The sequence below is a fragment of the Sceloporus undulatus genome, chromosome 1 (genome assembly GCF_019175285.1).
Source record: "Sceloporus undulatus isolate JIND9_A2432 ecotype Alabama chromosome 1, SceUnd_v1.1, whole genome shotgun sequence".
NCBI lineage: Eukaryota > Metazoa > Chordata > Lepidosauria > Squamata > Phrynosomatidae > Sceloporus > Sceloporus undulatus.
Window position 1 is genome coordinate 97,579,683 of NC_056522.1, and position 24,938 is coordinate 97,604,620.

Here is a 24,938-nt window from a genome sequence, read left to right on the forward strand (position 1 = left end):
ACCTACCTGAGAAGCATCATCTCATCAGACGCCAAGATTGATAAAGAGATCGATCACAGATTGGCAAAGGCATATAGTGCATTTGGAAGGCTTCACAAAAGAGTCTGGAGTAACAAACACTTGAGGCAAAGCACAAAAATCAGTGTGTATAGAGCCATTGTACTGTCTATTCTCCTCTACGGGTCTGAAACATGGGTCACCTATCGCCAACACCTACGACTCCTTGAGCGCTTTCATCAGCGCTGTTTACGCACAATTCTAAATATACACTGGACTGACTATGTGACAAATGTTGCTGTCCTTGAGCAAGCAGGGATCACCAGCATTGAGGCCATGCTACTGAGGATGCAGCTGCGCTGGGCAGGACACGTTTCTAGGATGAAGGACCATCGCCTCCCAAAAATAGTATTCTATGGTGAACTCGCCACGGGTCAGCGTAAGAGGGGCGCCCCAAAGAAGAGATACAAGGACTCCCTGAAACAACATCTCAGGCTTGGCCAAATTGATCACCAACAATGGTCTGCCCTGGCCTCGCATTGGGAGGCACGTAGACGCACTATCCACGATGCTGCAGTCTTATTCGAAAGCTCATGGCGAACAAGTCTCGAAGAGAAACAACAACGCAGAAAGAACCACAACCTGGAAACATCACCCAAGGAGACTTTCCGCTGTGCATTCTGCAACTGAACCTGTTTGTCCCCGATTGGCCTTTTTAGTCACCAACGCGCTTGTACAAAGCGCAGGATGTGTCCTTCCTGAATCTTCGTTCGCGAAGCAAAGCCAGAGTTAAGTCTAGAAATTTAAGTCAAAAAATTGTCCCAAACAACCTGAGTTGATTTATTCATGGGTCAATGTAAGTACTGTATCTTAACTCTTATTTAAAAGAAGGAACCATTCCCTGGTGAAAAGCAAGAGTACAATCTGTCCTAGAATCACTGAACTACTCTCTCATCCATCCAGTGTTAAGAGTAAGCACAAGAATTATGTCTGCTGGAATTTTTAAGTTGTTTGACCTTGTTTTACTTTGCGTCATCCTTTAGATCTTTTGCTATATGCCCTATGTTTTACCCTCAACTTATCTATGGTTCATTGCAAAATCCATAATTTTGGCCCCAAAACTTGCCCTCGACTTATACATGAGGTTGACTTATAGCTGATTACATACAGTATACATGGCAGAGTGGGTATTCAAATCCTGGTCTCCAGAATCATAGTTTAGCACACAAACCACTATACCCACTGGTTCTCACATAGATTATACAACTGTATTAGCCAGTCTGAACAATCATACTATTGTGTCACAGTTATATAGGACTACTTGCATCTATACATATTTCCCCTAAATTAATGGAGTGTATTTCTGTACATGGCCACATAGGACACTTTGGAACCTAAAAATCAAGAAGTACCTCTCATGTCCTACAACAGTTAATGTAAGGGTCCTGTGTAACCCTCATTAAAATGTATTCTTGTTCAAGGACTGCTGGTTTTAATGGGAGGCTACACAAAAGTTACTGTTGAATTGTGCCGACAGATTTGTCTCCAAATCTGTCAAATGAGTCAAAATGTCCATCTCTTCCTCTATCACCCTTATGTGGTTTGTGAAATCCAGTATCTCCTGCTGAACAGATACAGTATAGAGTCGGGCCTCCATATCTACAATTTTTTTTTATCTACAGATGCAAACATCCACAGTTCAAAATATTTCAATTTCCTGTATCAAATCATAAATAATCAATTCCCTTTCTCTATTGTGTAGTGGTGGTAAATGTCTTTAATTTCTGCCCTTCTTTTTGAATCCTTTTATTTTTAAGAGGCAACTGTGCAAGTGTTGCAAAGAAGAATCCAGTATTTAACCCTTTACCTATAGCAAGGACCAGAGCCAGTTCAGGAACTGAAAATCATTTAAAAGTGAACATTTGGCAATTCAAATGGCAGACGCCAAAAGGCAGATGCTTTCTGAAAAGAAGAGGTAAGAAGGAATTTTCTAATTAAAAAGACAACTGGAAGAAGATGCCAAAACGCCTTTATCACAGTGGCACTGCAACTACATTTTAAAGAGAGGCTGGAACATCTCATTTGGATCACAGCACTCACAATCCCCAAATCAGCACAGACAGCTAGGGGATTCTGCATATTGTAGTCCACAAAAAGCAAAATTTTCAAAGTCTACATCTAATTTAGACACAGTATGAAAGACTGGAGTGCAATGATGATGTCTACATTCTCTCAAAAAACTAAAAAAACAACTGATCTGGTTGAAAATGAGTAATGTAGACAACATAGCTTGGGCCCGGGTTACTTGAGGGACCGCATCTCCCCATATAATCCGCCCCGCACACTCAGAACAACCGGGAATAACTTGCTGGAAATTCCACCTTCTAAATATGTTACTACATCCCAGTACTACATTCTCAGTAGCGGCCCCACAAATATGGAACAGTCTTCCCGAGGAGCTCCGCCTTATCACCCCCCTGGAAACATTTAAAAAGAGGCTTAAAACCTTCCTCTTCTGTCAAGTCTTCCCTCTGGAAAATGAAGTTGTGTATTTTGATCCCATCGACTCTCTGCCTCATCCTACTGAATGACTGTTTTAGATTTGTATAGTGTATACAGTATTGTGTTACTGGGTTTATCTATTTTTATGATGTGTTTGTAACTGGTTTTGATTCTGTGTAAACTGCTTTGATCTTTTGGAAAAGCGGTATATAAATAAAATTTATTATTATTATTATTATTAGTATTAGTATTAGTATTATTAACTGTAGACAAAAATCTAAATACAATCATTTAGAACTGTAGAGGAATTTTAGCCATAAAACATCAGGAGTCAAATAATGGTGAGGGACTGAACTGGTAGATTCCACTAAAGTTATGCTTACATGTTTTATACTGAAAGACACTGAAATATAAAAATAGAAACATTCCAATCTGCAAAAGAGGAAGAGGGAATAAAAAGACCTCCATTTCAATGGTCTCACAGTCTTTAAATAAACTCCTTAGCTGAGGAAACTTTTATAAAAAGTTTATGAAAGTCAGTAAGACATATTTTTGACATTCATAAATACAAAATGCAAGCCTCTTCGTCTTGTACACACACTAGAAAAATATACATCAACACAGAGAAAAATACACTAACCCACACGCTAAAGAAAGAATATTTGTGTGCTCATAAAAAAGACTGGTTTTGATGAAGTAGAGAGTATGTTGTTCCTCATCTCATGTATCTCCAAAAACAGCTATTCCTGACTTGAGCAAGTACCGCAGATGCTTAGCAACAGGAAAGTACCAACACTGAGCCTACAGACCTCTCAATAGAAGTGTTGGTGCGCATGTTGCCATGACAGCAGTCGCATAAGAACAAGCACACTGCTGCAGGGCCAGTCTCGCAGCAGGTGCACAGAACCAACACTTGGTTTATCTGTTGCATATTTACTGCAAGACTAAAAACAGAATTAAAATAAAGGCTGCCACAGATATGACTAGCACTGCATGTATTCAGGCACTTCCCCTATTACAGTGCATCACAGTAAAGTGATGTTGCACGATGTGTAGGTGAGAAGTGTGTTCCCAAACCATCAAGATATGTAAGAGGGACATGCCTTAAAGTCACATAGGGACTGCAACTCTGTTGTAGCTTATCTTATACCCTTATGCCCAAAGAAGGCTTTAGGGACAATGTTACAGCTGATGCCACTGAAATTAGAAGCCCTGTGTTTTTTTCTCCTCCACTAAAGGCTTGAAATACAAAAAAGTATGGCATCACCAAACTGAGGTCTTCTCCTCTTCTGTAAGCAACATGGTGGAGCTCAGCAAGGGAAATTTGGATCACGTCATGTCATACTTATTGTGTTGTGCAATGGTTCCAAAGGAAAGAAGAAAGAAAAAGAGAGAGAGGGTGACCGCTGCTTTCATTGGGAGAGGTGGGAAATATAAATAAATAGAAATAATAATAATAATAATAATAATAATAATAATAATAATAATAATTATTATTATTATTATTATTATTATTATTATTATTATTCAGCTGGAGGTACACACCTCTTCTGTTGTTTAGTCACACTATTAATCCTCATGCCTATTTTAAACAAAACCTTACTATGTATAAGGTTTGTTGAAAGTGATCTCTTACTCTTGCCTCTTTTTCTTTATCTCTGTTGCTTACCTCCATTAGACTTTTCCTGGCTGAATGTCATTTCTAAGCTCTTTGTGATAAGAACTTGAGTCCTGCTTTTATTACTTTCTGCTTTTTGTGTTCTTTGTGGTATGGAAACAACAACAGTGTATTCCTTGTATGTTTGGCTTAGGGCTCTAAAGATTACCCATTTGCTTCATCAACATTCAAATCCTTGATGAAAAAAGAAAGTTGTGACATTCAACAACCTGGTGAAAAAACAAGGAACAAGATTGTTTGCACTCTTTTCTGGAGAATTAATGTGCTCAAATATATTTGCTTTTTTACATAGAAAATGTTATTCTTGTGCAGAAAACTTATTTTCTATGCAAAAAGCAATACATATGCACATAAAATTGTATATTCTGTGCAAAATACTCTGTTTCTTGAACAAAATATTGCTCATGTCTATTTTTGTACAAATAAATTTTCCCACAAAAAATACCAACAACCAAATAGTGCATCAAAATTACATTGAAATTCTCATAATTTCATTCAGCAGAGAGAAAATATAGAAACCATTTGTTTTTACCTGGGAGTATGAAATAACCCAAGATTTGATTCCCTAGTCTGGAGGTACCTGTCTCTATCTAACAATTTCTGCTTGTATTGTGAAAAACATGCAAATATCTTTATAAAAAGTGAAGCTTCTAAATAAAATGAATAAATTCTTGATCCAGCTCATTTGTGGGGATGGAGCCTTCATGTTCTGTCTTCTCCAGGAATTAATATGTAAAATGAACACACTATGGAACCAAAGCTTCAAATTTGTGGTACATATTACACTCTCCCCTCCATTTTCACGGGGGATCTATTTCAGGACACTCCCCCCCCCATTGGCTTGAATGACTGCATGCTCCTGCACACGCACCATTTTAGCCAGTGGAGCTCACCCGTCCGTAAATAATCAAGACCGCAGACTTCAAGTCCAAGAAAATGGAGGGGCAACTGTAATTGATAAAGGAACTTTGTAATCACCAAAAGTATTCTGTGCAGATTATGCTTTGCTATGGCTGATGACCTCTTCAGCAAAATCCAAGAAATCAAGGGAGAATTTAAGTCAAGTGTGGGCATGTTCTATGACCAGCAGGGAAACATATTACATGACCAAGAAAAAATAGTCTAAGAAGAACTGCAAAGATATATTATTAAATACAGCAAATGGTTGATGACCAACATACTAAAAACAGGTATAGGGAACATGCTCCTATCCTCAGGTCTTGGTTATGAGCATACCAGAGGTAGTTTGTTGGCCACTGTGGGATGAGGATGCTGGACAGTAACTTTTTTGATCCCAGGGCTGTTTTTATAGGCATTATATAAACTGCAATTTCTCAGCTAAACCCACTGTTTTATATCTGTGCAGAGAAACTAGTGCTGGTTTTGAGTTAACCTCAATGCAATGCCACTGTCCCCTTTGACACACATGATAGCAACATCTATTCAAAGCAACACGAACCACTAGTGGAACCTCCTCTGCCCCCAGCTATTCAGTACAAATAGGAACTGCATTTGTAGATCCAACAAATTGAACCATCACATCACCCTTGTTTTACACCCAGTGTGACATCACAAATCTCACTGCTGTACCAATAAGTTCTATAAGGAGCTGCTAGTCCTCAAAAACTACATACTGTATGCTTCCAGACAGGGAACTCCTATTAGAAGGCACTATACAACTCTTCCATCCTCCTCCTTAATCTATTTTGTGTATTAAGATAAAAAAACAAACCCAAAAAACTGGAGAAGCAATGGAGAAGCATTGAAGTGCTACAAGTGAAAGACAATGTTGCACAGATAATACCTCCCCCTCATTCCATGAATAAGGCAGAATATGAAAAGGCATCGTCTGGAGGACTGGCTGTTAAAAACTTGGCTCTTTGTCCAGTGATGTAACCTGTGTGATCCTAACACACTTGCGGTCCACCTATTGCCCTTTAATACTAGATGTTTCTTAAGGAAGTATTAACCAACAAGATAAGGTCTCTTAAAGAGCAATTCTAAACACACTCCAGTAGTCCTTCAGGTACCATTATTTTTCCACTTTCAAATAGCTTTCCATAATAAACCCTGAATTCTGCCAGTGTTTGGCTTTCAAGTAGCTGTCTCAAGTAGCTCTCTTCTGAACTGCTCTGAAGATCAGAGTAGACATTAAAGGCAATATGTATTCCCTATGATTAACCCATTTTCTCTCTCAAATGGGATTTCTTTAGAGATACAAGCCTCAGAAATTAGAGCTGCTAATTAATCTTATGTTTACCTTTCAATGAATAACCACAAAACAAAGCATGCAAGATATGAAAGTGAGGAAATTCCTGTTCCCCAAAGTCTCAGCAAATGTTACCCAATTCCATATTTTGGAAGTAACAAGTCACTTATAATTAATTCTGTTTCACAAACTACAACATAACTAAGGTATATCCAGAACTTGGAAAATAGTTAAAACTGATCATGTCATAGAGGATTCTGTGAGATGTAATCTAAAATGATAATTTTCAAAGTTCTGCTTATATTGCAATTTTAACCTGACAAGATATTACTTCACTCATTTTGCAGTGTAACAGAACTCTGTTTTAATTTCTTCTAGAATTACACGATTTGTGTGGTCTCACTACTTAAATGTGTTTTGTACCACAGCCAGAGATTTGCAACAGACTGATGAAAAAACCCCAAACCAACAGGTTTGTATAGGGAGATATGTTCTTTCAGACAACCTGGAGCTAAACTATATAGGATTTTATAGGCCTTGACAAGCTCTTAGTTACCAGTTCATTTATTTTTCAATCATGGGTAAGTAAATAAGTAACTAATTTACAATTTAATGTGAATTTCATAGTTAATATTTCACCTTTTCAATGTCAATAAAACTGAATTAGGTTTTTTAAAAACTTAGTAATGATTAACTACATACATTAACCCTTTTCAGTAACTTTTCTGTCTCTATTCTTGATATACCTACCTGCATACAGTAACTATTAAAACTGTTCCTTCAAACAAAGCTTTTCTTCAGTCATATCTGTAGCTTCCATCACTTCTTGTCACACATAAAATGCTGATTTAAAAAAAACAACATCCAGCCACTATCTGTATATGAAAGAGAGATAAAAACAAAAGAACACCATGTCATAAGAAGTACATGCTCTGCTGTGGGTTGCCCTAAGCGCTTTAAATCACTTCTTTCTATTTTGGGACATAATCTTTGGTTTTTCAATCCAGATTTTCATATCCCAATCTGTCTGGGGTTTGCTCTTGCCTCTAAACCTCACAAGAAAGATTTGTTTAGAAATTATTGTGGTTATGGTGGAAACATTTCACAGGGTTACAAATCCCTTTTCATTAGTGATGTTTTTACACAGATAAACTAGAAAACATTTGCCCTCATCTCAGAAGAAGTGTCTGCAAAGGGGTGGGAGGTGGGGAGATGCACCTGGACTTTTTTGGTTTTGTTTTCTTTCGCTAAGAGGGAAATTGCTATGAGATGAATCCTTTATTCTTATTCTAAAAATGGGAACTCACAAAACACTTCAAAATTCAAGAACTGTATTGGCAGCTAATCAGCAGAGGAGGAAAGGGCAAGTAGAAGAATACAGTGGCATAAAGGGCAATGATAATAGCGTTTTTCTAAGAAGGAGCAGCTATGCCAGAAGACATACCATTTATATTATTAACATTTTCAGTAATCTGGATGCAAATAGTATTGTGCCAAAATAAAAAGAACTGGTTCAATCACAGAATATACCTCAGCAACAATGGTACCAGTGTACTCTCGATCTTCTTGATACTTAACTTGCTTCCAAGATTTCTCCTTACAATTCCTTTTAAGAACCCATTTACAAAAGCAACTACTGTAAAGCAATAATTACAACTTTACAGAAATAAACACACTGATAGGTGGGTTTTGTCTGGTTGCCTAAATTCTTCTTCAAAGAGGGCATGAAAACAGTGCAATCTATAAACAGCTACTCAAAATGGCTTTGCAGCCATTACATAGGCAGGTGTTGCAATATAAACTGGAAACAGAAGGAGCCAGAATACAGGTACATCTAGCCTGGTGGGGAATTGTTACCCAAAATACTAGGTTCCTAGGAGGGCACCCATAATTTGCCTCAATGGAGGAATTGATTTAGCTCAACCAAACTTTGTTCACTTTCAGGGTTTCTTCTTTTCAGTTGAAATTATCCAGATGTTTATGGATTTCAATGGCTTCCCTATGCATTCTGACCTGATAGTTGTGGCACTGTCCAGAATTTCAATGTTATCAAGCAGTATTTTATGCCCAGGATGGTTTATAACATGTTATAAACCATCCTGGGCATAAAATACTGTTTGATAACACTGAAATCCTGGACCGTGCCATTGCCAACAACTATCAGGTCAGAATGCACAGGGAAGCCATTGAAATCCATAAACATCTGGATAATTTCAACTGGAAAGAAGAAACTCTTAAAGTGAACAAAGTTTAGCTACCAGTCCTGAAGAATAGCAAAATGAGGACTCAGCAAATGCAAAAGGGAAATCACCCAGGATCAGGGGCTTTCTCAGCAGATAATGATCACCAATTAGCAGTCACTAATCCTCCTTTGCATATTCTCCCATCTGGAGGCCCTGGCATCAACAACAGAACAATACACAGATTAACATGGAAATCATTCCTGCCTACCCAGGGTCACATAGGCCTGTTACAGACTGCCAAAATAAAGCTGCTTCGGGTCTCTTTGGAGGTATGCTATTTAAATGATGCATGGGTCCTAAGAGTCTGGAGGTCACGCCAAAGCCACACTCCATTTCTAAGCACTGGAGTGCGGCTTTGGTGCAGCTTCCGGATTCTTAGGATGCATGCATCATTTAAACAGCATACCTCCAAAGAGACCATAAGCAGCTTTATTTTGGCAGTCTGTAACAGGCCATTGTGTGTGTGTGTGTATGTGTCTCCAGCTTTCTTCTATGCCAACATTCTCTGAAGGTGCCATCCACAGATGCTGGCGAAATGTCAGGAATAAATTCTTATAGAACATGGCCTCATAGCCCCAAAAACCTGCAAAAAACTATGGATGCCGGCCATGAAAGCCTTCGACTTCATATTTTTGTTTTATGCAAGTAAACTGATCTAGTTGTTTCATTTCACATGTGCATATTGTTAGTTTTGAATGAAAAAGCAAATTTAAATATATTGAACATCTTGTCTTTTTTGTAGTATGGGAACTTATGCTTATTATTTCCATGTTATTGCTTACCTGTGGTACCAAATAGTCTGTATATAATAACCAGGTTCTTTGTTAACTGAAGGATGCCTGCACTGCAATTTCATCATGTCTAAATTTTTATCCAAATAACTCAGGTGACTTTTTCAAAAATCCACCATACAATCTACTTTCAAGCTAGACTTACAGAAAGAGTGTTATATTGGCTTACTATGAGCCAGAATAGACAATCCTTTAAAGCCACTGTCCAGGCAGCTTTCAAGTGTGATGTTTATATGCTGTGTGCTCCCACACTGCCGGATGTTTGGGCAGCTGTCCAGTGAGGGGGGCTCAAGGTTTGGAAGGGGGGGGTGTTTACACACTGCAACTGCCAGAGGGTCTTGAAGAGTGCCAGTGGACTGTGGCTAGGTGAGAAAAGCTGCCTTTCCCCGGATGAAAAAGGAACAGGTCTTCACAAGAAAAGGTACATATTGGCATATGTGATGGCAGCACATATATAAGTCTTTTTGGGTAAAGATTCATTTGGAATAAATTAATATAAAATTGATTTTCAGTTTGGACCAGAAATATATCTGAAACACACCTCATTATTAGACCCAGAGGAAAAGGAACATTGGAAAATATTATTATATTTAATTTCAGCTGAAGAAAGATAATAGCAAGAACTGGAAATTACCTAAAACCCCAAATAGAGATTGGCAAAATGAAATACGGGAATTGAAAGACTAGATAGATTAACAGCATTGATAAATAAGAAAGATATGGCTAAATGGGAAAGGATTGAGAAGCTGTAAGACTATACTAATGGCTGCTCAGTAAGGAGAAGTACAAGAAAAAAACTTTTTTATTCATGGTTAGAGATAGGGGAATAAATTTTTGTATTAAAAGATAAATTATACAGTTTCTTGTGGAAAGTTATCAGGTGTAAACCTAATATATAACAGATGTATAGCTTGTTGATATAGGTTTGATATATGTTTTATTTATCCTGTTGTAAAACGGTCTTGTAAAAATTTATCTTGTAAAAACGCAAGCTTTGTAAAATAAAGATATTAATTAAAAATAAACAAATAAAAAAAGGAACGGGTCTTTGCTGCTCCTTTTTCAGCTGGCTTCAAGGTGGAGTGGGGCTGCAGTGTGTGTTTCACCATGGCCACAATCCATCTTTGGAAGCCACCCCTTCCACCCCCGCGTTTCACCCCCTATAATGCATTTTAGCCTATCATTGCCCAGATCCTTTTGCCCTGCCAAGCAAATTAGGCACATACATAAGAGTGCTTTTTGTTCAATTTCAAAACTACAAAACTACAGTTGATATTGTGCTGCAAATGAAATCTACAATTTCCTTGAAGTGAAATTGATTGTATTGGGTGACTTGATGCACATCAGGACCTACTGAAATTCATGACAGCCAGATTTCTGTCAGAATCTGCTGCTCAAGAAAGGGAAATGGAACTGCAGAATAGACTCCTCCATCAGCTTTTGCTCATATCTATCCAAAATAAACAGTTTTGGTCATGTAAGAAAACTGCATTAAACCTGTCAGCTTACAGTCCCTAGCAGAAGTGTTATTATAGATGGCATAAGATAAAGGAGCAGATCCGTTCTATGTCCTTGCCATAGTGTTTACAAACCACTGCTTTTCTCCTGGGCATGACCAGAAACCATCCTTAGACAGAACATCTACCTATGCCTAATTTTGTATGCTTCATCACTGAGACCAAAAATCCTAGAAATGAATCTATGGCCTGTTACAGGACAGCCAAAAAAGCTGCTTCGAGTCACAGTGGAGATATGGGTTCATGAGGCATGCGTCTTAAGAGTCCAAGTCGCACCAAAGTCATGCTCCAGCCCTAAGGACTGGAGCGTGGCTTTGGTGCGACTTCTGGACTCTTAGGACGCATGCATCATTGAACACCATACCCCACTGGTGACTCGAAGCAGCTTTATTTTGGCTGTAACAGGCCTTGCACAGTAAGCGTGATATCACTTTAATTTCCATGACTGTAGGCTACAGAATCTGAGAATTGTAGCTGTTGAATTTGATTAGATGCTGTGCTGCCGTCTCTGGGTTTTTCTGATAAAGAGTTCTAATGCCATTGTCAAGGGGAAATGTCTAACAAGGTATTCTAAGTATCTTATTGAAAAACAAACCCGAAGTCTACAGAATTGAGCCGTAACAGTTACAGAATGGAGCCACCAACATAGTTTAGGTGCATTCATCATCTAGAAGAGTCCTAATGCTATTCATTTCCATGAGATGTTGTCTGCTTCCCCATCCAAAATGGCGTCCAGGAGATTTTGAGATTTTTTTCTCTAATAACTTTTTTGTAAAGGCCTGCTTTGGCCCATTATTAAATTTCTAGAAATAGTGTGTGCAGAACCACATCCACAATAAAACAACTCAAGTTTTCAAAATATAGGGATCCAAACTATGAACCTTATTGGATCCATTTCCCCCTGTTATAGGCACAGGAAGGGGCTGCTTGGGGCCATGCAAGTCTGAGAAAAAAGCATTTACCACACCTTCAAGTGTCCTCAAAATGGCCCCATCCCGTTGCCTGGTGCCAAACCATTCCCATGCAGTCCTGAAGTGCATCCTTGCTTTGGTTGGAGACTTCCGACTGAAAAAAATGACGCACTGCAGCACTGAATGCTGAGAGGCCCCTTCCCATGCCATAACGGGGTGGGGTGGGGGTGGGTATGATAAGGTCCCCTGTCATTTACATCAAATCTACCCTTCCAAGCACCGGAAGCAAATGGGGCAAAATTGCAGCACAGCATCATGGAAATGTGGGACCTTGGAGGTTTGGGGGGGGGTGTAAACCAGGAAGGATGCAAAGTTTCATTCTACACCAGACCAATTTGGAGTGAAATCAAAGTGAGCTTAGAAGCAATTTTTGTTAATTCGCTTGTTACCGAATTCACCAAAAGCAGAAGTCACTTTGGATTGAGTGTGGAAGCGACTCGTAACAACCCCCCATAGAAAGCAATCACATGAGATAATACATCATGTTTTAGCATGAATCCGCATGGTTGGACCCCCAGTCGCGTCGAAACAGAGCTGCAAAACCCCTCATGTGATAAGGCTCTAACAAAATTATTGCGGCATTGGGTTTTGAGGATTCTGAGTTTACACTGGTGTTAGTTTGTTACAAGATTCTTTATTGTTTTGGGGGCAACTGACTGAAATGACTACTCTTTTGAAGACTGACAGTAAAACCATTGGCGGGGTACAGACTGTCAGAAAGAGGCGCCGGGGAGGCACCTCTCTTTGCTCCGCAGCAGAGCTGCAACAACCAAACTGTGTGATGCTGCTGCGCAGCAACAAAGGAGCATTAAAAAGTGGCTCCTTTTTGTGGCGCAGTTACACTGCTGCAAACCTACAAAGATGTCCCGATGGCGTTGCAGCTGCGCAGCACTGTTTGGATGCTGCACAGCTGCGACGCCCTCATCACGTGCTAGGGTTGTGGGGCGTGTGCACGCACCACCCCAAGGCAATCCTAGCACGTCATGGGCGCACCACAAAGGGCCCATCTGTACAGGGCCATTGTGTCTTTTTTCACTTTGCTGTACTCCATTACACAAGTGTCTTAAAGTGCTGAGGACATTAACTCCTAAACCCTGCTACAAAAGCAGATAAATTCTGGCAGAAAGCAGTATTCTGTAAAGGTCTCAATAAACGACAGGTGCTGCCTGAAGGAATTTCAATCTAAACCATCCTCCTTCATCATAGGATGTTAATACTTACAGAGTTTCAGTACAAAGCAGAGGTTATTTTTTGTTATTAAACATCTCAGAGATTTAATAGCAAACATATTTGATAAAACAAAGTTAAATTATTCTCCACATCTCTTCAAGGTACTTCTGTTCTACTGCACATAAAATGCTGAATAGAGTTAATATCCTTAAATTCCTACCCACGGTACCCTCCACACCCCTCCCATTATTTTGGCTGAGTTTATTATATCATTTATCTCAGAACTTACTTTTAAGCTTTCTGAGTCCTAGATGCAACTGTAATGGTAAAGGGACTGAAAGTTAACCCTTCTCTGAGAATCTTAAAATTTCCTTTGGACTTTTTCTCCCATTGTCAAGTTTAAGATTCTTACGAAAGGGTGTCCTATCACCATTACAGGTGCATTTGGTGAAGAAGTGAGAGAGTGTTCTTTGTTGCTTTCCCCAGGCTGTGGAATTTCCTACCTCATGAGGCTATATTGTCCCCTTCACTCTTTCCATTGGCAGGTAGGCCTTTGATTGCTGAAGGGTGTTGTACTTTCCAACATTATTATTATTATGGTTTAGCTGCTTTTTAGTTTGTTCTTATTTTATTTGCTTATGGGATTTATATCCTGTCTTTCTCCCAAAATGGGGTTCAAGGTGGCTTACAATAATTTAAAAGGATAAAACTAAAGCATTAAACATTTTTTTAAAAAAACTAAATACAGTGGGTCCTTGGTATCTGCTGGGGTTTGGTTCCAGGATCCCCCATGGATAACAAAATCCTTGGATGTTCAACTCCCATTAAATACAATGGCATACTGAATTGGTGTCCCTTATATAAAATAGAAAATCTAAGGCACATTACAGACCACCCGTTTGGGGCGGCCTGTATCTGGCCCTTTCCCCCCCTCTGAGGCCCCGATCCACCGCTTTCCAGGCTGCAGGGAAGTGGCAAACGGCCGCTTTCCTGAAGCCTGGAAAGGGGTGTCCTTGGGGCTTCATGTCCCATGGACACCCGATGGCAGCGGGGACCAAGAGAAAGGGGCCGCTCGGCCCCTTTCTCATTTGCATCGCTGGCGCAGCCGTGTAGAGGCTGCACCAGCAATGCAAATACTGGAAGGAGCTCGGAAACAGAGCTCCTTCCTGCGCCGCCAAAAGAGCGCCCCAGGTGCTCTCATGCAGCGCGAGTACGTCACTTCTGCGCCGCCTCGTTTGGAGGTGGCGTGGTGGTGACATAGCAATGGTGGCACCCTTGTGGAACGGGCACCGCCATTTTGAACGGACCCAGTCCGTACTAGGGTTAGGGGTGTCAGGAAGTGACGCCGTTTTCTAACCCTAGTACATCCTGGGGACGTACTACAGGTGCATGTGTAACGCGCCTTCGTTTGCTATTTAGAATTTATATTATTTTTTTCAATATTTTCAAGCCATGGATGCTTGAATCTGTGGGTAAAAAATACATGGATAAGGAGGGCTGACTGTAATACTAATATTAAAACATAAGTTTAAAAACAGCATAGCTAAACCATTTTTTAAAAAGTAAAAATCATTAAAACATTAATATAGCACAGCACACTTCATAAATAAAAATTCATCCACCAAACCCCTGCCTAAATAAAAATGTTTTCAGCTGCCGGCGGAAACAGAGCAGGGAGAGGGCCAAGCTGACCTCTCGTGTAAGGGTGTTCCAAAGTCTGGGAGCAGCCATGGAAAAGCTTCTCTCCCAAGTCCTCACCAACTACATCTGCAAAGGTGGTGAGACTGAGAAAAAGCCCTCCCCAGCAAATACTAACACTGGGGAGGGCTTTTGCTCAGTCCCACCACCTTTGTATAGGGAGATAAAGTCCTTCAGATAGTCTGGACCTAAGCCATTTAGGGCTTTAAAGATCAAAACCAGCACTTTGAATTCTGCCTGGAAATGGATTGGTGGCCAGTGCAACTGTTTCACATGATCCCTGTAGTCAACCCCAGTCAAGAGCCTGGCCACAGCAATTTGCACCCACTGAAGTTTCCAAACAGTTTCAAAAGGCAGCCCTACATACAGAGCAGTAGTCTAAATGAGATGTAATAAAGACATGTGTCACCGTAGCAAGATCCGACTTCTCAAGCAATGGGTGCAGCTGCCACACTAGTTTTAACTGTGCAAATGCACTCCTGGGCACAGCTGAAACCTGGGCATCCAGGCTCAGATCTGAGTCCAGGAGCACGCCCAAGCTGCGAACCTGAGATTTCTGGGGGAACATAACCCCAACACAGGCTGAATTCTCTGATCTGCCTTCTGCCTGACCACGTCACCTCTGTCTTATCTGGATTAAGTTTCAATTTTTTCACCCTACTGATAGCAGGCACTAGTTTAGTACAGAAACAGCTTCCTTGGAGTCAGATGAATAGGATAGAAAGAATTGGGTGTTATCAGCATACTGATGACACTGAAACGCAAAACTCTAGATGACCTCTCCCAGTGGTTTCATGTAGATATTAAACAGCATGGGGACTATAACGAAGCCCTGAGGGACACCACACGCTACTGACCAGGGTGTCAAACAAATGTCCCCTAGCACCACCTGGAACAGCTATAAAATAGTGCCCCCACCATGGCCCATCCCAAAGAGGTGATCCAGAAGGATGTCATGGTCGATGGTATCAAAAGACGCTAAAAAGCCCAGTGGAACCAACAAGGAAACATTCCTCCTGTCCAGTACCCTGTGTAGGTCATCCGTCAAGATGAACAGACCTGCGCCTGTTCCATAGCCAGTCCTGAAGCCAAAATGAAATGGATCTAGATAAGCAGTTTCATCCAGGAATTCCTGAGGCTGGGAAGTCACCACACACACTCCAATAAATTGCCTAAAAAGGGTATATTTGGCATTTTTCAATTTGGTGGGATCTAGGGAAGATTTTTTTCAGTAGTGCCTTCACCACAACCTCTCAGACAAACTGAAAATCTGCCTTGCTGTAGTGAAGCATTCACTCCTCCCATTACCTAATCATCCAGTCCTCTTCGGGCTCTTTCAACAGCCAAGATGGGCATGGGTCCAGTATGCATATGGTAGCTCTCACCTCTCCAAAGATTCTGTATACAGTATAACCTCAGAATGCACAAACTGAAACATGTCCAATAACAGTGGACAAACAGGGGCCAAGGTTACATCCACCATATCTGTATCAACTACAACATCCAAATTGAAGTGGATCCAAGCATTTTTAACTGCAAAGTGCTGTGCAAACTCTTCACAACAGTGGTTTATATACTGCTCACATGGGGCAGAATGCAAAAGGGCCCTACCAGCTTCATTGGATGACTCTGTTGCAGCCATTATTCAAACATTTGCAAAGATACTGCTAATGAGTATAATCACAGAATAAATGTCCAAAGAATATTAAGTATCATAGCAAATGTATGCTAAATAATGGTTCAACCAAGGACATCAAAATCATAGCATGGCCTCTGACTGATACAGAACCATGCTGTTTTGTGTTTGCTACAAATGAGGTGCAGTAAACAGCCTATTACTTTACCAGATATTCAGAAGGCATTTTAACTCTGTTCTAACAACTGTTTTACTCTGACACCCTTGCCTGGGGACCAAATGTATCATTTCCTTTAATTTATAGTGACAAAGTTTTGGGGCACTTTCTGTGAAATATCTGAGGGTGGATCTGTCCCTGCTTGAGGATGATGGAGGCACTTTGCAAAGCAAAGCAATTCAATCTATTTTGCCATCTTTATTTCATTCTGCTATATGTGTAGATCCAGTTCTTAAAAATGAAATGAGAACAATTTTATAACAACAATTGTTTTTTTTCTTTTTAACAACAGCTGGGGCCTTGAATTGGATCTGGAGACCTATCCACAGAAGAGGAAGTTTGAAGCTTACAGCCCGCTCTTTGTATCCATAGATTCTTTATCCATATATTCAACTATCCACAGCTTGAAAGTATATTTAAAATATATACATCCAAAAAGCAAGCCTTGATTCTGCCATTTTATGTAAGGGACACCATTTTACTATGCCATTGTATTTAGTCTTGAACATCCACGGATTTTGGCATCCACACAGGAACGTAGCCAGGATTTTAGTAAGGGGAGGGGGGCAGAATAAGTGCCACCATTATAATGGGGTTTGGGTGCGGCAGCACAGCAGCACACACCATTCATTTTTCTAATGGAAGGGGGGGTCCGGACCCCAAGGACCCCCCCCCCCCGGGCTACGTCCCTAATCCACAGAGGGTCCAGGAACCAGACACCAAGGCCTCGCTGTATTGAGCTGCCTCCTCTTCTCCCTGCCAGTCTTTGGAGACCCTGAACATACCCCCTATCTAGCAAGACTGATGAATAAGGTGACCTTTAGCATGGTTGACAAAGGATATCCATGGGGAAATGGTCAGAACCATCTTCTGTGAGTGGGAAATAAGATGACCTTGCATTATTTTATATCATTTATGTGTATATTTTTTCTGTCTTTCAGTGCTAAACATCCTCTCAAGGTAATAAGGGTGTAAAATAATTTTTTAAAAACATAGTACTAGCATAACATGACACCCAAGCTACACACTATATATATCCTTGCTTTAAAATAGCCACAAAGGGAACCAAATATACTTTCTGTGAGAGAGGAATTCTAGAGGATGAGGGCAAATTCTCAGCTCCCATATACCACAGCATATCCCATGCAGAGGGGGCTGATGGGGAAAGAAAATGGCTGGATTGCTAGATTCCAACCACTCTCTTCTCAGTCCTGCCCACTATTTCTACTTTTGTGGTATAAACTAAAGTCAAAATGAATCTGTACAAACACTTCAAAGTGACAAGGCACCGGCTTTGTCTGCTTCTTGGACCAGTGAAATGAAAGTGTACTTACATAATTTATCTCCATGCAGAGAAAGGAGGCAAGAGACTGAGTGAAATGACAGTGGTGGGGGTGTTTGGAATAAGTATTTTTCTTTCCTATATCAATTGCCAACATGAATCCTGGGTGATTTTTTAGAGAAGCATTTAAAAATTATTTTCTTGAATAAAACGTATCATATCATGCTGTACATGAGATAGCATACAGAACTTCACTTTACACTATAAACCTTAAATGGTTTAAATCATTAAAAGAAAATGTGGTCTTTCTAGTCTTGAGGACAGAGCTGGCATTTCTCCTCCAAGTCTGGAAGAGAATTTTGTGAAGAATGTAAATTCTGTTAGGCTTCAAATGCAGCAAAGATAAACTTTTCAGTGTTTGAGCCAAGCAACATCCGGTGCCTCTTGAGGCTTTTACATTCCTTCTGGTATTATGAAACATGATATGTACTTGTCCAAACCATGAGAAAATAAGAGAAGCAGTGGTGGATCAGAGCAAAGGCCTAGTTCAACATATTAAAACCACTGAAGTTGACATCTTGAGGTAGCAAATTCCATAATGTGAATTATGCACTGCGTGAAGAATTTTTATTTCGCATGGATCTCCCATTGTTCAGCTGCTCTGTATGATAGCTGCAACTGACCATACAGCACATACACTGAAAGAAAAGAAATATCCACAGCAATTACTCATTAGGCAAGGCATCTCACTAGTTACAGTACCCTGGCAATTGCCAAGTGAGTAACATGCTCTACCCATGGCTGAAGGTGAATTACCATCCAGACTGAGCTGTATTACATGACAAAAGAAAGCCAAGATGCAGTGAGAGAGAAGCGGCTTTCTCCTCGCCTCTCCACATGCTGTCATAGCACTTCTGTTCTTTTTCCAGAGGGAGATGGTTGTAAAAGCTTCCCTTTTTATGATTTTTTCCAGCATGACAAAAGACACTTATTACCATCTCCCTCAGAAAGAGAACATAAGTGCTTTGATTGCATGCAGAAAGGCAAGGAGAAAGCCACTTCTTTTCATTGCATCTCAGCTTTCTTTTATCATATGATAAGGGTGTTTGTCTTATCTGAGCCCTCTGCACCCCACACCTGAGGAATATGACTCATTAAAGGGCCAACTTGAAGCCTGAAATGAGGGCTTCCCTTCCTTACAGTGGACTTCCAACTGGTATGCTCTCTGTGCCACTGGGTCGGAGTGGAAGAGTGGGGGGTACATGACTCCTCAGGTGAAACAAGCTTAGGGGAATACATCTCCAAGGGTCGTGGTTTGGCTTCCAGAGACACCTATCAGTTTGCAGAAACCTTATCTAGGTCCTTAGGTACAACAGTTGCGATCTTAGCTGTGTCATCCTCCTTCCTTTTGGCTTGAAAACATAAGAATAAGTTTCTAGAAGAGGAAGAGTTGGGAGAAAGAATAAGTCCTCCAGCAATGGTATAACAGCTGTGGATTTTGCTAGTTCAACCACTTCCAACTCTGAGCTCAAGACAGGAGGCATAAGAAGATCCACGGGCTTAGCAATTGCCTGCAATTTGTATTCAAATTTTATGCTGTATTATTATTGTATCAATGTTGTTTTAAGTAATTTACATAAACTAAAGTTTATTTACTAAAAGAAGGTGGTGACACCATTTTGCTATTTTATTTGTACACAGATATTTCAGAATTCTACCACCAGGGGAAGCCATTTTTGTAGGAAATCCAGTAGTCACTGGCAACGTGATCCATGGCCCCATTCAGCTTCAAAATATGTTTGTAGATCAGCAAGATTTAGGAGAAGATTCAAGACAGAAGCAGATAGGAATGGACAGACTTACCACTCTAAGAGAAATAAAGAAGGGGTGCATGCAAAGTGGAAGAAGAGCAGGGAGAAAATTAAATCTCAATGGGGCCAGTCATTGTTGTTCATATTTTATAGCTGGAGACAAGATAGAGAGAGCACCTTGCCCAATGCCACTCCACTCAGTACATCCATGAATGAGAAAAGATTTTGCCAGACCAACAACCAGAATTAAATCTAAGACCAGCCTTTAAAATGGAGGCATATTGTCACATTATGAATGGTGATGTGTACCTAGATGCACTCAATGGGATTTTCTTCCAAGTAAACACACAGTTCAGAACGTCACAGTTTTACAGAACTGTATTAAGTGAGAGACATCATGCAACTATTTCCACTGGCTTTGGCATCCTGTTATGAAACAGATAATTAATCAAGTCAATTTTGTTGCTGTTCCAGGAGGAGAGATTAAAACAACTGAGCTAATCAGATGAACATTAAAACCGGCTCAAGCATCCTGGGCTGCAGCCGGGACATGGGATGGAGGCAGGGATTATTGCATGCTAAATCGCTGCCTAACTGCCACCCACCATTAGCCCGGGTCCAAGCCGGGTCCCAGCCATGCTCCACCAGCACTTTTCTGAAGTTTCTGGCTTCAAAAAAAGTGCTGGCAGAGCGCAGCTGGGACCCGGGCTGATGGGGGTGGTGATTAGGTGGCGATTTAGCATGCGATAATCTTCACCTTCATCCTACATCCCAGCTGCAGCCTGGAAAGCTTGAGATGATTTTAAAGTTCATCTGATAAGCTCCAACATTGTGTATTAGCAACAATCTCTTGCCCTCATCAGATCAGAAATTGGTCTTTAACAATTTCAAAATCAGATGATGTAAAAATAAATTTTGCCAGTGTTTTCTACAAAGTCTAGTGTTGTGCCTGACTAAGATAGCAATCTGTTTCTTCTTCATTCTCAGTGCACTTTCCAAAGGCAGTATTTCCATGAACATAGACGTTATGTTTGCAATCATTATTTTGGCTAACTTCACAGTTGTGAAGAGAAGTTGCCAAGCTCTGTTCAGAATAAATGCTGTAGGCCAAATAAGACATTACACAGCAGATACATAAGAACAACCAATGGCACTTTTAAACCCCTAGGCATCAGGATTAAAAAACAAATTGCAATGCTTGACCTATGAGATATTTTCTGACTCCACTGTAATTCCAGCATATTCAGGATTAGCAGTAGGGTTATGGTTAAGATATATAATTTCTTTATGATTAGTATCATTGGTAAAATTTTACATGTATTCTTGCATTTCCTGAAAACACTGAGAATTCCAATGGACCTGGGGGAGGGGGGGGGAATCTGACAGTTTTTCCCTCCCATTTCTCACCATGATTTTCAGAAAAGCAACAGACAGATTTGTCCCAGTATGTGACATTCTAACATTGACCGGGAAACAAAAATATTCCAATGGCAAAACCCAATTGATTATTTAGGGGCTGTACATACGAATGGCGAAACGCCGCTCCTCTTTGCTGTGTATCATTCCTGGAGCAGCCAAACCAAGTTTCTTCCCTGCAGCGTCATAAGGGCTGTGATGCAGCCTTATGATGCTGCTTCATGTGCACAATGTGTGGACACTGTGCATTGTGTACTATATTATGGTGGCCGCCATGTGGACGGGAGGCCGACATGATGGTAGTGGCAGCACATTCTAGGGTTCTGGAGCATGTGGTTGCTGCATGCTCTGGAACCCTAGAATTGGCATCGCCATGCCGCTTCCTGCCTGTGTATACCGGTCCTAAGTGACAATTTTTATCCCAGCTTTTTGCTTGCTTCTTTCTTAACTGGGCTTAAAGTGGGGAAGGGCTTAAAGTGCTCCCTAACAATTCTGCCAGGCAGTCTTTTGGGCTTGGCTTTCATTAAGCACTCACATGGAAATGCATGTCTTCTCTCTGGCTGTGTTTTCTCAGGCCAGAAGCAGTGGGCAGTGTTCTACACTCTTTCTTGGTTCCTTTTAGGAAAACCACATATAACAACCAGGTGGAAGAGAAAAGGCCACAACTTTATTGTTTACAGCTGAAGCAAAAAAAAAAAAAAAAGAGGATGATGAGTGGCTCCATGCCACCTGTTTTTACCCCTCGTCTGTGCTGCGCAGACAGCACCGTGTGGCACTGACACACTCCCTAAAAAGAAGCCGCCTAGAATGGCTTTTTAGGAGTGTCATAATGGCACTTGCGCGCCTTGATGATGCCATTTGCATCATCATCGCATGCCCCGTATGGGTGGGGCTGCGGCAAGGTGGCACACAGGCACCGCTATTAGGACTGAGAGTGTATGGACGCCCAGCCCTAACGAGCCCTAAAATCGGCCCCATGCCAAAAGCACCCAGACATCAACCAACCCAATTGTTGATCAATGAACCCCCCTCTGGACCAGTGCCAGACCACAGTTGTGACAAAAGACACTCCCAAAACTGAGAAGCTCAATATCTGAGGAAAAACATCCCACCTGCATATGCAAAGAAGGTGGGAGGGTGGGACAAAGATCCTGGCAGGAGCAAGAGCAGAGCAGCACCCAGCTGGCTTAATTACCCTGATACCCGAGTGGAGGGAAGCCTACCACAGCTTCCTCCTACTGGGTACTTCAGTCAATGAGCAGGAGGAGGCTCCTGCTCATTGCCTGATAGTTCCTCCAGCAGGCTGAGCAGCACACTGTCACACTTCCTGATGGGAAGAGGATGCTGGGGTCCGGAGGAAACCTATTGCCATTATTCCCCACTCCCATATTACAAAATGTCTGCATGGTGAGTCGTACAGCCACATTTTCTGCAAATCTTCAGACCCCATAGCTCCTTTTTTTCCCTGCTTCTTATATTTCCCTCATAATCCTTCATTACTTTACATAAAATTGGGGTCAAAAGTACATATGAGGACCGAGGAAAAAACAGAAGGAATGAATTTTATGAAAGAATGTAAAGACTCAGTTCAAATCTCTGTGGCATTATTACTTCCATTTAACATTGTGTTAATCTAGCTCAAGCCAGTTCAGAAGTGACAGTACAATGAAGTTAGAAGTTTAGTACATAAAACTGCTTATTGTGTCTCTGCTTCTGTAGCAATGTCTGAAATAGACTACAAAAACCTAATCCACTGTATAAAGACTTAACTCCAGGAGGGTCATAATAAGGGAAACCTGAAAGCCTTACTGAAACTTAGGGTGCATGTACACTGTAGGGCTAATGCAGTTTGACAACACTTTAACTGTCATGGCTCCATCCTACAAAACTCTTGGATTTGTAGGGAGGGTTGAGGGGGATAGACTTTATTGACATATACTAAATATTACATCCAGACATACATGCATACATTTATTTGTAGTTTTGTGAAGCACCAGCACTCTTTGGCAGTAAAGTCTGAAGACCTTGTAAAAACACCGATTCCATAGGATGCATCTACAGCACTTAAAGTAGTATCAAAATACATTATTTCTACAGAGTAGATGCACCCTTAGCCAAGTCAAGGTATTCTGAATACAAGCAAGCATTTTTTTTACTATAAGTACCATGTGGTAGTGGGAAAAAAATAGTGTACACAGAAATATTATACATGCCTCTTGAAGTACCCAGTGGAATTTGGGCTGGTTATTATCACTGGGGAGTTACTGGTCTCCAGAAAATCTTGGCAATACTGGTCACTTTTGGGATTCCTCTAAAGAATTTGGTTTGGCTTGCTTAAACTATCTGGACCTATTGTTTCTATAAGCTCTTGCCACACTTTCTGAATTTTGACATAATTATGTCTCAAGTTTCTAAAGAACTGATTGGAACAGAAACAAACTATGTAAATTTCTGACAAAGCCACAGAGGGGTGAGTAATTTTACCACACAAGAAAACCTTTGAAGTGTCACAAAACTCATTTTATATTACCTTTCATTAATCAGGAAAACAGAGTCTAGCTTTATGTTGCACTCCTAAAATTACAACAAATGGAAAAAATGACAGAAATGTTTAATAGTCATTTCAATTACAGACCCTTACTCAACTGCTAGGGAACATTTTATGCTTCTGAGCTGTCAGTTGATTGATATATATTTTCCAAGGGGCGAAAGTTAATGTTTGAATGTATGAATCAGGTTTATTTATACTGGTGATTAAAACAGAACACATGTATTACTTTCAATACTTTTCAATATTCAAGACAGGTAATCAGAAAAGTGTATGGGTGTGTGTAAACACTAACAGCACAGCAATTTGCCCCTTCCAACAACTAAAAGTTATTTATCCTTATCAAAGTGATAACATTCAAGGATGAATGTAAACTGAGCACATCTGCAAACCATTTGGCTTGAAATCTCTTGCCTCATTACAGGCCATATCCATTCTGTCTGAACATCTGCTCTAAATGAGGAAAGAATAGCAATCCAAATAAGGAACCAAATGCTCTCTTATAAAGTACTTTCCGTGATAAAGATTTTAAAAAGAGATAAGACATTAATAATATGTGCAGCTGCATAGTTTCTTTTTTTGTTTTTGTTTGGGGAGGGCTGTTTTGTTGTTGTTGTTGTTTTGCAACAATTGCCAAAGAACAATTGGAATCCTGTTTTCAGGGAATGGTAAGACTAGTTTGCACCAAGGATCAATTCTGTATTTCCTCTGCATAAAAAAAAGAGAGAGAGAGACGGTACACTGCAACTGTACTGTGGAAGCAGAAGCTCTGTTTGGTTTAGTTCCAACTCCACATCAACTTTTTAAATTGATCTTGCTATGTAACTAGCCCTCTTCCCCTGCTATGCACCATCCCATGTGTGAATAACCATAAATAAAACATGCTCCTATCCTTCCCTCTTTCTGACCATCAAAGGCAGTTTAAATAAAAATGATTCAAACTGCTTCTAGAAGCATCTGAAGCATTTGTTTCCATTTGAGTCCAAAAGACAAGAACTCAAAAATCTTAAGAATTACTCTCTTGGCACTTTTGTGCTTGAACTAAGACATAGCAGGAATACCTGAGAATGAGTTTGAGACTAATCAAGACATAGAAGAAATATAGTGGTGTAAATTCTCTTGGTGATAATCTAGGCATTTACAATTATCAGTATTTTCAATTGAATTCTGAATGCAAGGAAAAATCAGTGTATGCTGATGCGACTATATTGGATTTTGACAAGCCATCCCATCAGAGTGCAGGACACAGAAG

The 24,938-nt window shown here is 40.4% G+C and overlaps 1 protein-coding gene across 3 annotated transcripts in view; it reads right to left on the reverse strand.

Annotated features, from left to right (window-relative positions):
• The window catches only part of TMEM200A (transmembrane protein 200A), a 77,392-nt gene that overhangs the window by 8,861 nt on the left and 43,593 nt on the right, over positions 1-24,938 (reverse strand). Inside the window, exons 2-3 of one of the 3 annotated variants that reach the window (XM_042446945.1) lie at positions 7,137-7,261; positions 4,169-4,386 (exon numbers count right to left, since the gene is read on the reverse strand). The exons of 1 other annotated variant lie outside the window; for it this stretch is intronic. The gene's annotated coding sequence lies outside the window, so the exon portion shown is untranslated. The remainder of the gene's footprint in view (positions 1-4,168; positions 4,387-7,136; positions 7,262-24,938) is intronic. One more of the 3 variants, XM_042446944.1, reaches the window with a different exon arrangement.